Raw genomic sequence first — 17,622 nt, forward strand, 5'->3', positions numbered from 1 at the left:
TTTGTACTATCTGTACCAGATATATGTGCTGATGGACAAGGTCCATAGCATATCAATCAAAACACATGGAATGGTCTGGGTAATAGACATTCAACATCCACTTAGTCTTTCCTGTGTGGCTGTTCTCTTCCAGGAGGCTCCAATAAGTCTCTACTGAGACTTAATGCAAATGAAATGGTGTTATCCCCAATAGGAAAATCTGGAAGATTTCACCATCCTCATAGAATCAACATATTTACAGAGTGAATGGAAGGTAATCTCAAAGAAGAAGGCACTAGTTTTCACTTTGGACTCTACAAAGGATCTTCTCCATCAGTGACGACAAACATCTCCCTGCTTTATGCTTTACCTAATGGTTAGGATCTGAGGGGTAGGGAACAAGGTTGTTTCTAATACAAATCTTTTAAAGACTTTGATGTATGGATAGGAGACACCTAGGCTACAGCCTTTAATGATAAGATTTGAGATTGTTCCACTGCTTTCCATATATTCCTTTCTTTCACATACTTACCCACCTCCCTTCAAAATCCTACACCATCATCTTATTTTGGTATGGAGGCAACTACAGGTTAGTTGTCAAAAACCATGCCAACAAAGTGCGAGCACTGGAAGGTCTTACTTACCAATCTAGAACTGTGCCAAGTACTGCCTGTCTTCTGAGCACCAGTCTAGATGAGTACAAAATCCACCAGAAAGTTGGCCAAGTGATTAATGCTATTGGTTTCTGTGATCCATGAAACAAAAAAAAAAAAAGGAGCTCTTACATATATGAAAATCTCATCCATTTCCTCATAGAGTACCATAAAAGGAGGTAGAATATCCTAAGGAATCATTCTCCTTAAATTATCTATTTTACCTGTTTCCTTTCTAATTTTAGTTGCATTGGTTTTGTTAGTAGTACAAAATGTTTTAAATTTAATGTAATTAAATCTCCTAATTTTATCTTCTGTGTTCCTCTTTATCTCTCCTTTTGTCCTGAACTCTTTCCTTATTCCTAGACCTAATAGGTAATTTCTTCCTTGTTCTAATTTGCTTATGAATTAACCTTTTATGCCACATGTCCTTCCAAGTCATGTGTTCCTTTGGATCTGATCTTGGTATACAGTTTGAGATGTTCAATCTGTACCTACTATCTTCTAAACTTATTTGTAGCTTTCCCAGCTGGTGTTTATCAAATAGCTGAATACTTTCCCTCAGTAACTGGGGTCTTTGAGTTTTAGCAAACCCTGTGATACTGCATTTGGTTGCTTCTGAGTGTTGTGTACCTCAATCCGTTCCATTGATCAGTTTCTCTGTTTTTTAACCAGCACTAAATCATTTTGATGACAACATGCTTTTCAATATAGGTTGTGGCCACAACAGCTCTTTAAGACTATTAATTAATTTCTGGAGAGGTCTTAGTCATCATTGGTAAAGAGAGTTAAAATTACAGATATTTGAAGTGAAGCACAGCCATAAATGTTGACATATATTGTTTTATAGCAAAAGTAAGAGATAAGAGATGAACATCCTGAGTGATCCATAAGCAACTTTATTGACCTACCAAAATATCCAATGAATCAGATCTCCATTGAGTCAGTTATATATAAAGTTTTTATACAATAACATGGATAGGACATTCAGAGTAGACCTGGAGAGAGTGTGATCTGTACTGATGGACAAAGTTTCCCACTGATAAAATTATGGGTCCATGAGAAGATCACAAAAAATTAAGTCCCTAAATGTTCTTACCCTCAATCCAACCATGCCTAACATTGGCTAACTAGTGTGAGACTACATAAGCCATCTTTCCAAGTGACCCCAGGTGACAGGAGGAAATAATTCCCAATAATTCTCTAACTTCATTTTCCAAGTAGAGACATTTTCAAGAAATAAATCGATGAATGAATTTTTATTACCTGCTGACTAAATGCAAGGTGATATACAGGGTGTTCCTAAAGTCTGGACACATAGGCAAAAATGCATATTTTCAAGAAACTGAAATGAATGAAATCTTCAGCAACATTTTATTTAATTGGAATATTAACAAATAACATCTTCAATATGATTTCCACCATTTGTGATGCAAAGGTTTTGCAAGATTCACTTGAACTTGATGCAATAACTCCACATTGCCGTCAATTTTAGCACATGCACTCTTTATGCATTCAATCAAGTGTGTTGATTCTGTGATTTTCACTGAGTACACCTTCTCCTTTAGCATACCTCAGAAAAAGAAGTCAAGGCATGCTAAGATTTGTTAATATTTCAAAATAGGCATTTTTGCGTATGTCTCCAGACTTTAGGGACACCCTGTATTAAGAGTTATGGAGGGTGGGGGAGATTCATCAAAAGATAATGCACAATTTCTTCTTTTAGTAACTTCATAATCTAGATTAGGGGACAAGACAATGTATGCTAAAAACTGAACAAAAATATAAGAAGGAAAGAGAGGAGTCAAAAATAAATCTGAGATTTGGCTGAGCGACAGATTATGCCGTTAATAAAACTAAGGAAATGTCTTATACGTAGGTCCTTAAATAGTTCTTGAAAGAGTAAACAATGAATGTTCAAAACCAGAAGAAAGACTCATATTTGGGGAGAAGGTAATGATTTTGGTTTCAGACATTTTCAATTTGAAGTGACAATGCAATACCCAAGTGAGAACAAATCAACATTTATTAAGTGCCTGTTACAGAAAGATTATAAAAGGTCTGAGCTGTGGCTGTAAGGACCAGAAAGCTCTGTGATTTCATCAAAGTATAGGATTCTTGGGGAACTCCCACTGTAGCAAATGGCAAGCAGACTATGACTTAGTGGATAACTCCTAGGAAGATGCCTGAAATATGTAGAGAGGCTAAGTGATTTCCCAAGGGTAATATTACTAGTATATGGCAGAGGTAGGATTTTTTTAATACATTTTTTTATAGATGCAGCATTTGAATCCTTGACATCCTGACTCCAAGCCCAGAACTCTATCCATGAAAATCCTTGGGGCATTCCTGCAGCACACTTAAGTTAAATGACTTGCTCAGGCTGATATAGCTAGTATGTGTTACAGCCTTGATTTGAAGGTGGGCCTCCTAGATTTCAAACCTACTACTCCATCCACTACCCAAAACTGCATTCAGACCTATAGACACAGATGTCAAAGGGCCAGTGTACTCCCTAGTCTCTTTGCCCTTGTCCTTTTCCTTCTAATCCCATAGACTTTTAACAAAATGACTACTCTAAGTTTCATTTCAATTTATGTGACATTCTATATTTGCAACCTGCTTCCTCAGCTGTTTTTCTTTCTTTTTTTCCTGATAGTCTTGTGGTTTACACAGCCATCATTATTGAGTCAGCTTAGGTCCATGTGACATAATTATCCCAGACAGCGATGTGGATGATCCATTGAGTCTGTTGACTTCTTGTAAATGAATCCCATACTCATCAACATGCCTCACACTACCTTTAATCAGCTCTACACCTTTTTGGCAGGGCAAGCTAGAGGCAAAATTGTGAACCAAGGACAAAAACCTTTATTTTGCCTAACTATATCCCCTCTGTAACCCTCTTCTTTCCCCTCCAGGTGTCCCATGCTCCAATATAAATGCATATTTCTTCCTTTTGATTGTCAAATAATCCTATTTCAAGTGGCAGATGGAATGATGCTTGAAATAGTTATTCCTCCTGGGAATGATTTAAATTTTAATAAGGGACTCAAGGGGCAGCTAGGTGGTACATTGGATAGAGTGCTGGGCCTGAAGCCAGGAAGACTCATTTTTCTGAGTTCAAATCTGACCTCAGACACCTACTAGCATTGTCACCCTGGGCTAGACAGTTGAGCCCTGTTTGCTTCAGTTTCCTCACCTGTAAAATGAGCTGGAGAAGGAAACAGCAAACCACTCCAGTATCTTTGCCAAGAAAATCTCAGATGAAGTCACAAAAAAATTGGACATGGCTAAATCACTGAACAACAACGGACTCTGATTCAGAAAAGACTTAAGATTCAAAGGAATATATTTCTAATGGTAGGACTTCTGATCACCTGGGGCAGGCTGGGTAGGAAATGGAGGGGAGAGATTGGAGGGGGAGCAGGTGGGGGTTTATTATGTTGTTTTTCTTAGTTTTCTGTTTTTCAGGATGAAGTCTTCTCAAAGTCTCTCAAAACATACCACAGAGGTAGCATCCTGCTCAAAAAAGCTAGCGTTGCATAATAAGGTCTGATGGTAATAACACTTTATTCATTAAAGTCTCTGGTCAACAGACCCTGAATTTTATCAGGGAATCCAAGAAACTAAAATGTGGCTGAAAGTTCATTCTACCTAGGGGATCATATTTTCTTGACTTTAAGCAATTGAGTAATCAATGTTCCTAATTTAGTACAGCAATCCAGAGCTATAACTAGTGTAAGGTGGCTGGGGCTTTGCCTCAGGACATTGGAATTTAGAGGGTAAAACAGTATTTAAACTCTTCAATAGAAAATAAAACAATGCTTGGCAAAAACTCAGTTGACAAGAACAATTCATTAAAATAGGAAGCTACTAGATTGTGTACATTGCTCCCTGCCCCTTCACCAACTGTGGCTTTGTAGTATCTGCTGTATTTGCCCATGAGAACCAGTGCTCCCAAGATTCCTATCTCCTCATCATCAGTTGGTGTTCTGGGTTCCCTCCCCCACAGGGCTTTGTGACATGGAGAATCCCTGCCTCTACTAATGCATTTGTCTTAATAAATTGATTTGAAAGTTCATTTTGTGAGTATTTGCTTTCCAGGCAGCAAGATTGTTAGTCCTGGTTATATCCTCAATCTATCTGAAAGGGCAAAAAGTCATTTACCACTTGTTATCTCCGTTTCCATTAAAGCTCAGCATTGATACTTGTGTGCCTCTGCAAAAATACATTCATATAGCCATAAAGTGAAAACTAAAAAGAGATCATGAATCTAACACACTCATTTTAGAAATCAGGAAACTGAGGTCCATAGAAATTAAGTGATTTACCCAAGGTGAAAAAATTATTGAATCAGAGGGTTATAAATATAGAGCTAGAAGGGATCTTAGAGGTAATGTAGTCCAGTGCTTCTTAAACTGTGGGTTGTGACCCCATGTGAGGATCACAACCCATAGTTTAAGAAGTGTTGAAGGGGTCATGAGTGGAAAAACTTTAAGAAGCCCCGAAGTTTCTACTCCAACCCCCTCATTTTACATACATGGAACCTGAGGTTTGTAAGATAAATTGATTTACCCAAGATCCTAAAGGTAACAAGTGGGGAGACTAGGACATAAACCTAGGACCTCTGAGGCCAGAGCCAGATTTTTTTTTCCACAATAAAAGAGGAAGTTCTTGTGCCTTGTGCAAGCAATCTGAAGTACTGCATCATTGTGGTAGCAATTTAGATTTGAAGATCTTTCCCACCCATTAATAGGCCATGTGACCTGCTTATGTCACAGGAAGTCTAAGTCACATGTGGTGGGAGGAGCAACCTGACAGGAAAAGGTAGTTATGTCACAGGAAATGCTGAGAGAAGAGAGAGAGAGAGAGAGAGAGAGAGAGAGAGAGAGCAGTTATGGCTGCTAATGGCTGCCACCATGATAGTTAGAGCTGAACAGGCTGACTTAGTGTACTGTGAGTTTGTGTTTGGGGAAGACCTCAGCAGGGGGTCGGAAAGGTTTTGGGATGGCGAGGCTCCATGTTGCAATATTGCATATTGAATGTTGTACTGCTCTGATAGATTAGATAAATGGCTCATGGGATATGGTTCTCTGATGTCTGAATAAATGGTTCACGTTTTCTGCCTTCTATATGGAGACTCTCATATACTTTGCAATACAGAACCGCATAGGCATTTTGACAATTATCCTCTAAATTCTTATTATTGCCTTACTGATACAATTATTTAATGATTCAACTATTCATTAATAGAGGCAAGACTTACAACAATGCAGTTTACATCCTTAATGGATGATTTTAATAAATTTCTGTGGCCTGCAAAGCTCATCATTCTGCAGCCAACCAAGTCTCTCCAAAACTAGCTAGGCTGGCTGATGCCCAAATGGTAGACATGCAGTTAATCACCAGTTCTGAAAATTCTTGTGTTCAATAGAAGTCAAGATGGGGGAGTAGAGACAACATTCCAGTTGAATGCTCTGAACATTCTCCTACAAACAACTTTTTTAAAAATGCCAAATTGAACTCTAAAGCAGTATAGCCAAAAAAGAAAATCAGATTGAGGTGAGACATTTTTCTAGTCACATGCCTATAGAATATATAGCAGCAATATCCATATCACATTAAAAGCACTGAAAACATAGAGAAACCCTCCTTCCCCAGAAATAGTTGTGAAAACAGCAAGGCAAGGAAGCCTCAAGCAGGAACAGTCTCCACCCACTCCACCCCCCAGATGATCAGAGCCCAACTTTAATACAAAGTTCAAAGGAAAGGAATAAGCTGGAAAATTAGCAAACAAGAAAAAAAGAAATAATTGACCAGAAAAGACTACTGTGGTGACAGAGAAGCTTAAGACACAAATTCAAAAGAAGACAATGTTTGTTATTTTTTTTTAACTTACGAGTAAATCCTCAAAGAAAAATGCAAATGGGACAAAAGCACAACAAGAATTCCTGGAAGAGCTAAAGAAAGAGTAAAAATGTGATTTTATAAGTCAAATGAGTGGTAGAGGAAAAATTTGGAAAAGAAATGAGAGCGATGCAAAATAAAAGAAATATGAAAGGAGAATTAATAGCTTGGTTAAAAAAAAGACAAAAATTTAGAAAATAACACCTTAAAAGATGGAATTAGCTGGGGCAACTAGATGGCCCAGTGGATTGAGTACCAACCATGGAGCAAGGAGGACCTGAGTTCAAATCCAGCCTCGAACATTTAATAGCTGTGTGATGCTGGGAAAGTCACTTAACCCCAATTGCCTCCAAGAAGAAAAAAAAAAACAACAACAGAATTGGTCAATGGTACACAAAACATTACTGAAGAAAATAACTCTTTAAAAAGAAAATTTAGCCAAAATAGTAAAAGAAGTAAAAACTTCACTGATGAAAATAACTCCTTAAAAAGCAGAATTGGCCAAATAGAAAAAGGGGAACAAAATCTCAGTGAAGAAAATAATGCCTTAAAAATTAGAACTGGGCAAGTGGAAGCTAGTAATGCTCATGAGACATCACAGAACAATAAAAGTCAAAAGAAGGGAAAAATAGAAGAAAATGTGAAATAACTCATCAGAAAAACCAACTGACCTGGAAAATAGATCAAGTAGAGCTAATTTAAGAATTATTTGACTACCTGAGAGCAATAATCAAATAAAGAGCTTACACATCATATTTTAAGCAATTATAGGGGAAAACTGTCTCAATATCTTAGAACCAGAGGGTAAAATAAAAATAGAAAGAATCTACCTGTGACAGTTAGGTGACAAAGTAGATAGAGCACCTGTCCTGGAGTCAGGAGGACCTGAGTTCAAATTGGGCCTCAGACAGTTACTAGCTATGTGACCCTTGGCAAGTCACTTAATCCTGATTGATAGAAAGAAAGAAAGAAGAGAGAGAGAGAGAGAGAGAGAGAGAGAAAGAGGAAAGAATCCACCTATCAAGTTCCTAAGATTACAAAATGAAAACTCCTAGGAGTATTATAACAAAATTCCAGAGCTCCCAGATCAAGGAAAAAATACAATAAACAGACAAAAAAAACCAATTCAAATATTGTAAAGCCACAGTCAGGATCACACAAGATTTAGCAACTACTATGTTAAAGGAGCAGAGAATTTGGAATACAATAATCCAGAAGGCAAGAAAGTCATGATTACAAGCAAGAGTAACCTACTAAGCAAAACATTAAAATACCTCAAGGGAAAAAAAAACTGATATTTAATGGAACAGAATATTTTCAAGCATTCCTGATGAAAATATGAGAGTTAAATAGAAAATTATATTCAAATACAAGACTCAAGCATAAAAAGAGAAATTATAAGGGTCTTAATAAGGTTAAATTGTTTACATTACTATATGGGAAGATAACACATATAACTCCTAGGAAAATTATCATAATTAGGGTAGTTAGAAGGAGTATGCACAGATAGTATACATGAGTACAAGTCAATTATGTTGAGATGATCTCCAAAAAATGGTGGGGTGAGAGAGAAGCACTAAGAGAAGGGAGAAGAGGAAGTTGGAAAATTATGTCACATAAAAGAACCTTGCAAAGAGCTTTTACAGTGGAGAAGGAAAGAGAAAGAAGCTTGAACCTCATTCTCATCTGGACTGATTCAAAGAAGGAAGAATAGAGAGAGAGAGAGAGAGAGAGAGAGAGGTAGGGAGGGAGGGAGAGAGAAGCTAGCTCATATGTTAGAAGGGTTAGAAGGGGAGGGGGCAATAAAAGGGAGAAGCTGATTAAGGGGGGGCAAAACAAATTTTTGAGGAAGGACAGGAAAAAAATTATGGGAAAATAAGGAAAAACAGAAGAAAATAAGATGGTGTAAATACACAGTTAGTGATCACAAATATGAATGTGAATGGGATAAACATCCATAAAAAGGAACCAGATAGCAGAATGGATTAAAGACCAGAATCTACCAATATATTATTTACAAGAAACACATTTGAAAGAGGCAGAGCCAATATGGCAGAGAAAAAGCAGGGATTCCCCACCTAATTTTCCCCCAAATAACTTTAATTAATGGCTCAAAACAAATTCTGGAGAGGCAAAACCCACAAAAGGACAGCGTTAAACAATTTTCCAGCCCAAAACAACTTAGAGAGTTGGCAGGAAAGGTCTGTTGTATCAGTGTGATAGTCCAGCACAGGCTCTACCAGCGAATACTAGGCCCAAGCAAACCAGAAACAGGCCTTGGTAGTGACTGAATCAATAGTGGCAGTGGCTGCTTCTGGAATTCTCAGCCCACAGAGGGTAAGGGGGTTGGACAACTGGTCAGAAGGAGATTACAGGGTTCCTTTTGCTGGCATTGGGGACAGGAATCTGTTGCATTATCCTTACTTGGATCTCAGTCACAGTCCTAGATGGCACATCAGATCTTGCAGCCACAGGGGAACAGGAATACTGCTCACACTTCCGTGGAAGAAAAAAGTGCTTGTTTTCAGTCAGAGACGAGAGCACTGGCCAAGAAAGTACTAAATGCTCCTCTTCTTAGATCTTACCACCGTGGAAGAACTGAAAATTTTCAGGTGCCTAGAATCATCTCTGAAAACAGCTACCCAAAATTCTGAAGCTTGAGAAAGTGTACCCTCTGACCTGGAAGCAGGGCCCCACTTTAGCATAGTGTAAAAAGTGAAAAAAATAGGCTGGGAAAATGAACAAACAACAGAAAGAAAAAAAACTGACAAAAAAGTTGCTATGGTGACAAGGAAGATCAAAACACAGAAGAAAACAGCAAAGTCAAAACTGCTATATAGAAAGCCTCAAAGAAAAATGTGAATTGGTTTCAGGTCATGGAATTATTCAAAAGGATTTTAAAAATCAAGTAAGAGAGGTAGAAGAAAACTTGGGATGAAAAATGAGAGTGATACAAGGAAATCATGAAAAACGAGTCAAGAGCTTGGTAAAAGAGGCATAAAAATAATGAAGAAAATAATACCTTAATAAAAACCAGAATAAGCCAAATAGTAAAAGAGATATAAAAATCCAATGAGGAGAAGAATACCTTGAAAAGCAGAATTAGCCAAATGGAAAAGGATATATGAAAATTCACTGAAGAAAAGAACTCCTTAAAAAGTAGAACTGGCAAATGGAAAAGGATGTACAAAAGCTCACTGAGGAAAGTAATTTCTTAAAAATTAGAATTGGGCAAGAGGAAGCTAATGACTTTATGAGATGTCAAGAAACAATAAAATAAAATCCAAAGAATGAAAAAATAGAAGAAAAAGTGAACCGTTTTATTAGAAAAAAAAAACTGAAATGGAAAATAGATCCAGGAGAATTAATCTAAAAATTACTGGACAGTAATTTTAAAGAAAAAGAGCCTAGACATTATCTTTCAATAAATTATCAAGGAAGACTGTCCTGATATTCTTAAACCAGAGGGTAAAATAGAAATGGAAAGAATCTACCAATTATCTCCTAAAAGTGATCCCAAAATGAAAATTCCTAGAATATTATAGCCAAATTTCAGAGACTCTAGGTCAAGGAATAATATTGCAAGCAGCCAGAAAGAAACAATTCAAATATCATGGAGCCACAGTCAGAATAATACAAGATTTAGTCATTTCTAAATTAAAGGATCAGAGGGATTGGATATGATATTTCAGAGGGCGAGATTGCTAGGATTTCAGCCAAGAATCACTTACCCAGCAAAATTTAGTATAATTCTTCACAGGGGAAAGTGGATATTCAATAAAATAGAAGACTTTCAAGCATTCCTGATAAAAAAGACCAGATCTGAACAGAAATTTTGACTTTCAAATACAAAAATCAAGAGAAGCATTAAAAGATAAAGAAGAAAGAAAAATCACAAGAGACTTCATAATGTTAAACTGTCTAAATTCCGATATGGGAAAATGATACTTGTAACTCCTAAAAATTTTCTTATTGTAAGGGCAGTAATTCCAAAAGGTTTGTACACACAAAACCAGTGAAGCCAAAATTAATGCAGAAAAATTCTACAGCGAGTTTCTCTGGTAAGAGCCTCATTTTTCAAATGTATAGGAAACTGAGCTAACTTTGTAAAAATCAGTCATTCCTCAATTGATAAGTAGTGAAAGGCAGAAGAAATTCAAAATTCAGAAGAAATCAAAGCTATCAATAGTCATATGAAAGCAAGCTCTAAATCACTATTGATTAGAGGAATGCAATTAAATTAACTCTGAGGCACCACCTTATATCTATTAGTTTGGCTAACACAACAAAGGAAAATAACAGATGCTGGAGAGGGTGTGGAAAAATAGGGACATTAATGCACTGCTGGGGAGTTGTGAACTGGTCTGACCATTCCAGAAAACAATTTGGAACTTCTCCAAACAGCTATTAAACTGTGCATACCTGGCTTCACTCTACTTTTCCCAGTTGAAGTCCATTTGGGTCCTGCTGCTACTTGCACCATGGCCTCGGTTTGCCCCATGCTTCAATGCTTAGGGAGTGATGAGGGCCGGGAGCCTTGCTGCTCCCAGCTTCCTATCTGTGAGGGAGCCTCAGACTTCTGATGATCTCTTCCCCCCAACAACTTTCCTTCATCCCACTTCCCCCCCTTACAGATACCCAGCTGTCTGTAGAACCTCTGCATGAGAGCTGCCTGGGACTCTTTGCTATTTCATCGCTAGCTGCAAAATGTTCACTTTTGACATTTTCGTCCTATCTGCATAACTTTCATAGATTTTCACCACGGGAATCAGAGTTCTGGATATCTATCTAGAGAAACACCTGGATCACAGTCTTTCATTGCATCATTCAGAGAGCCAGATGTGCCTGCTATTGAGGACAGTACAGGTGGGATTATAGGCAAGATGTCTTTCCCAATTGGAATGCATCATTGGGCACTCATTTTTGATGATGTCCTGGAGGATGTCACACCAATAACACCACTGTCATCTGACATGTGCCATAAGGTTCTGTAGAAAAAGCTGGTCATCCCAGTTAGAAGTACCAACAGCTTTCCAAGGTTGAAGAAGGAGAAAATAGTTTCTCCCTAACATCCCCAGCTTCCAATGGCCAAATGAACAAGGCCCCAGTGTCGAAGGCCAAGGCTATCATCATGAATTCTCTAATTATAAAACAGCCAAAAGAGAACATCCAGGGCTTTGAGCAGCAGGCAAGCATGACAAACATGGGATACATTCCCCATAAAGGCCTCACCACAGAAGAAACCAAGTGCCACCATGTAGCAGAGGCAGTCCATGAATTGAAGTTGCAAAATGGAGAAATGACCAAAGAAGACTGACTGACTGTTTCAACACAGTCTTCTCCAAATAGTACACCCCCTTCTTCTCCCAAGCAAAAGTCCAGTGGCTGCTTACTCAAAAATCTAGATGTCAGCAGCATGGACTCTGGAAATAGAGATAGAGACAAACCCTCATCTGAAAAATGGAGTCTTTTTTTGGATCAAGAAGCCTTCAGACAGTGTCTAGTCCTACAGAGGTACTCTCAGAAGCCATCACCAATGGAGCTCATTCAGGTTCAGGCTACTAGAATTGACAAGATCCAGAAGACTTCAAGCAACCTAAGACAGACCTTCCAGTGATGGAAGGAAACAAACAACCTCGATGAACCCATAACATAAAACCAAGGGTCATGAATGTCTTGACTCCTACAGGGTTCTACATCTCCCTTCTCATGTGAACAAAGTTGCTTTCCCTGGTTGTAAGAAATGGGAGAAGGAGTTTTGTTTCCACAGAACTAAAGGTGTGCTTTCCCGCCCTCCCCCACCCCAGCTTTAGCAGAGACCAGGCCTCAAGGTCTGTCAGGTGAGAGGTCAGAGGCTTGTAGGCATGTGCATACTTTTTGAGAAGGCAGTCTAGGGAATTAAAGAGGCCAAACCCACTTGAACCAGTTCAAACTTCGACCTTCGACCCAGCAAAGCTACTACTAGGTCCATATCCCAAAGAAATCAAAGAAAAGGGAAAAGGACCTATATGTAAAAAAATATTTATCACACCTATTTTGTGGTGGTGAAGGACTGGAAATTGAAGGGATGCCCATCAATTGGGGAATGACTGAACAAGTTGTGGTATACCATTGTGATGGAACACTATTGTGCTAGAAGAAATGAACAAGATGGTTTCAGAAAGACCTGGGAAGACTTACATGCATCAATGCAAAGTGAAGTAAGCAAAACCAAGAGGTCACTGTGCACAATAATAACAATATTACAATGATAATTAACTATAAAAGACCTAGCTACTCAGATCAAGACAATGCTCCAAGATCTTTCCAAAGGAGTTAAGATGAAAAATGTAACCCGTCTGCAGACAGAACTAACGACCTCAAAGTGCAGACTGAAACATTTTTTAATTCTATTTCCCTCTTTTTGCAACGTGGCTGATATGGAAATAAGTTTTGTATGACTTCACAAATATAATGAGTATTATGTTGCTTGCGTTCTCAATGGGAGTTGGAGGGGCTGGAGGAAGAGAGAATTCAGAGCTCAATATTTTTTTTAAATGAATGTTTAAAAAATCTGAACACCAAAAAAAAAGAAAATTTCCATAAATTTTTTTTAAAAATTCTATATGAAACCATGAATCTCAATTTCAGACTGTGTTTTAAAAGCTTGTAATAAATTTAACACACCGCTTTCAAAACCAAAAGGAAAAAAAAACCTTGTTTTCCTCTGAAAACCTAGGATCACCTCTATAGCCTGATGAGGCACTGGAGTAGGATTTCAGTGGAGGTTATATGCAGTACTCTTAGAAAAAAATGTATCGCTGTGACTATTAGTAGCACAAAGGCATCTAGAAGGCTGAGAATAAACTCTGTGCTTGCCATGGCATCAGTGGAATATAAAACTATCCACCCTGTCTATTGTATAAATTATAGGATGAACTTTTATAATTTATATGCTTAAGGCACAAGTGAGATACTGCTTGGTCCCCATTTCAATGTGACCTTTCCTAGTTTCTCATGCCACCAGGGAAAGGGATAAGAAGTAGAAGGTGGTTTGTATTAGTCCCTACTGAATATCAAAGAGCCCTCAAGGAATGTGTTGGAGCAGGATAGGGTGTGTCTTATGAACAATAGGAAATAGATACTCTCATTTGCCAAGAGTCCAAAATAAGTAGTGGCAGTGGCAGGAGCCAAGGGACTGTTAGTTGTTACAAGGAGAAAGGGAAAGGTTCTAAGTTACCCCAAGGTGGGAAGAGGGAGAAGGATTCTGTGCTAGTAGGAGGCACATACTTTCATTCATTCATTCAAGAAATATTTATTGAGCATCTGCAATGTACAAGATACAATTTTAATTCTATTAATAGCATAATCTTCCACTCAATTACAAAGGCTCAAAACTTCAGAATGTTTTTCTTTAAATTATCCTTCCTTTCTTGTGTTTTGAAACAGGCAAAGTTTACCTTTCCCACTTTGCTTTCAGAACTCTGAGCCTCTTTTGCCTCTTCCTCTTCCCCAGTGAAGGCATTTAAGAGTGTTGTGTTTCATCCCCAGAGCCCTTGACACGGCCCTGTCTCCCATCCAAGATCTCTTTCCTCCAGGAAGTGTCTGGATTGCTCTCTACCTCCAAACTTTGCTACTATCAAAATATACCACTATATATCCAGGTTAGAAAGGACCTGCTGCAGCTGTCACATGGAGAAGTATCTGTTAAGTCATTCACTAAGCATTTTTAAGTGCCTACTGTGAGACACTAATTGTACCAAGTTCTATGGACACATGCAAATATATATATCCTTCTCAGTTATTCCTAAAACTGTGGTCAGAAGATCAGAGATTTAAATTGGAAGGGACTTTACAGATCATCCTTTCTGAACTCTTCATCTTATAAATGAGGAAGTGAAGCCTAGAGAAGTTAAGTGAAATAAGCCAAAGTCACACAGGTAGGAAGTGGCTGATAATGATAGTAACAGCAATAATAGAAGCTAACATTTATTTGGTGCACTCACATATGTTTGTGCATGAGTGTGCGTGTGCGTGTGTGTGTGCACGGCGCACAGTGCGCCTGCGTGCGATCTCATTTGGCCATCCTGACCACCCTATAAGCAAAGTGCTATTAATGGCCACATTTTTCACGTGATCAAGCAAAGGACACTGAACTTCTCTCAGCGTTTCATAAATAACTTGCCCAAGGTCACACAGCTGGTAAATAATTAAAACAAGATTTGAACCCCCAGCTTCTCTGTTCTATTCAGTTACCGATAATGGTTCCATATAGATTACCTTGCCTAAGAAGGGCACGGGTAGCTGCATTTTAACAGCCTGGTATAATGGAAGTAGTACTGGAAGTCACGGAAATCTGAGTTCAAATCTGGTCTCAGACACTTTTGAGCTGTGTGACCCCAGACAAATCACTTAGTCTCTGATTGCCTCAGTTTGCTCATTTGTAAAATGGGTGTAATAATAACCTACACCCCAGGATTGATATGAGGATCAAATGAGATCATAACTGTGAGATTCTTGGAATAATTCCTGGCCCACGGTGCTATATAAATGTTAGATATCTTCATCACCTTCAGCAGCATCATCAGTACTACATACTGTTAGAATCAGAAAGCCTGAGTACGAGTTCTGTCCCCAGCGCTTAATCTTTCTATGGTTACTAAATCATGCTGTGCCTCAGTTTCTTCACTGGTAAGATGTGAATGATACATTTGTATTTCCTACCTCACAGGTTTACTTGGAACAAAAGCAATTCTCTATCCACTACACTTCTGTGCCTCGCACCAGTAATAATATCATTACAATTTTCCCACTTCCCCAAGATGGTCAGTAAGGATAGGAATTTGGTCATGCCCAAAACAATGCCTCGCAGACTAGAATCTAGAATCATAGGAATATGCCCCAGCCTGGTCTGTGGAGGTTGTCAAGCCCTGTTTCTCACCCTCAGTTTTTATAGGCCTAGGAATGCAAAGAAAAATGAAATATGGTTATGCGACAGGCTATGGCTTTAATTTTCTAGATTGTCACATTTGTTCGGCATGAAATTCTCTACGGAAAGTCAATTTTAGAAAGTTCCAAACTTAATTAGATCTTGTAGTTTTATGATCTTCATTATAATTATCAGATACTGAAGAACTAATAAAGGATCAACCTCTGGGTTGCAGAATAACCCAGTCTATTCATACCTAAGTGACGTACTGTATAAGAACAGGGTCTGATTAACTCTGGTGAGCCCACCACCAAACCATTGTCTGCACGTTGCCGTACATTGTAGAGTCCTGATCAGAGCAGACAAATATATGATGTGGAAAATAATCCAATAAACTTTATCAATAACACATGGGCACTTTGGATGATATATATGCTAATACAGCCACTCTAATCATGGGCACTCTTATGCTAAATCACAAGCCTATGTCACCCCCTGTTCCATAATATGATTGTTCTCTTTTGTTCTTATAGAACAATAAATGAGGTTCTTCCTCATTAGAGCCCCCTACTTTTTTTTTAATGCCTTCTAGTTATAGCCAGATACTACCTATCAGCCTTTCATTATTCCCAAGGATACTGGGATATGTAGGAATTACTTCAGGGAAGACAGCTTTCCAAATGCAGATAATGCTGAAGATAAAGTTAGAAGTTCAAGACCTCTGACATTCTAAAGAAGGCTTTTGAAGATTGCTGCCAAAACTCTTCAAGATGCATTTCTTTAACCTTTCCAGACTAACGGGATCATGGAGGCAAATTCTAGCAGAGTAAGGTTGACACTTATAGAAACCACATTAACTCTTTCAGGTCCTTAGGGCAATGCAACTGTTCCCCAAGGAATAATTAAGAAGGCTCTTGAAGACTGATTGATATACAAAGTGTTAATGCGGAATTTAATCTGGAAGAATTTCCAATTTCATTTCAATGATCTCAAGACGGATTTTGCAGCCAGTATTGTATGAGATTCATGAATAAGTTCAAAAAAGGAAGTACAGATTCAGTAACCTATTAAGCCAAATAACATTGACCCCGGGTCAGTGCATCACTTCGCTCCAACTCGGCATTTTAGTTAAAATGCTTATCAGAGAAGGAAGCTTCCATTCACTTCAAAGCATTTCCTTTGCTCAGCTCTGGGGGTACTGCACAATAGTTACTGTGCTTGATTCAGCCAAATTGATCGACTTGCTATCCACTGAATCTGCCTTGAGCTTTCCTGCCTCTGGATTTCATTCATTTCACTCTCTTACCTTTCTTTGCTTCAAGGCCTGACACACATTCCACCTTTTCCATGGATCCTCCCTGTCCATCTGAGCCCAAATTCTCTCCACTGCTTAGAATTCTGAATATATTTTTTCCTGTGCTGTTCACTGACTATTTAGTGTCATGTTTTATCTTTTTATACATAAATTGATGAAGCTGTAAATTAATTGAGGGCACAAAGTATGTCTTACACTTCCACAAAATCTTAACCCAAAACCTTTCAACTAGTAAGTATTCAATACATCTTTGATTGGTCTGGCTCCTCCAAATTGCTTATCATTATTATGTGATTAAATAAAGGGGGAGAGAATGCCAGTTTTGAGATAAAGGGAAAGGGATGAGATATTGACCATAGCTTAGCACAAACATTACTCCCTTTTGCTGTGCAGTCATTTCAGTTGTGTCTGACTCTTCGTGACCCCATTTGAAGTTTTCTTGGCAAAGATACTCTAGTGGTTTTGCCCTTTCCTTCTCCAGCTCATTTTACAGATAAGGAGAAGTAAACAGTTAAGTGACTTGCCCAAGGTCACACAGCTAGTAGGTGTCTGAAGCCAGATTTATATTCACAAAGATGAGTCTTCCTGACTTCAGGCCCTGCACTTTATCCACTGTGCCATCTAGCTGCCTTATATTATCCTCAACATGAAATATTTTCTGCAGTTGTTAGTGTTTGCCTCAAAAAATTTATTTTGTATTCATCTTGTGTAAACTTTGTAAATATTTATATGTGTTCATGTTGTCTCCATAAATGAACTGTAAGCTTCTTAAAGGCAGAGACTATTTGATCTCTGTCTTTGGAAACAGAGGGCATATGCTTCAATTGGGGAATGATTGAACACATCACAGCATATGA

General features: G+C 38.2%; 1 pseudogene; it reads left to right on the forward strand.

Annotated features, from left to right (window-relative positions):
- Positions 1 to 11,365: 11,365 nt before the first annotated feature.
- Positions 11,366 to 12,257, forward strand: LOC118829919 (annotated as a pseudogene).
- Positions 12,258 to 17,622: the final 5,365 nt, after the last annotated feature.

Source organism: Trichosurus vulpecula, chromosome 8, assembly GCF_011100635.1.
Source record: "Trichosurus vulpecula isolate mTriVul1 chromosome 8, mTriVul1.pri, whole genome shotgun sequence".
In the NCBI taxonomy this organism is placed as follows: Eukaryota; Metazoa; Chordata; class Mammalia; order Diprotodontia; family Phalangeridae; genus Trichosurus; species Trichosurus vulpecula.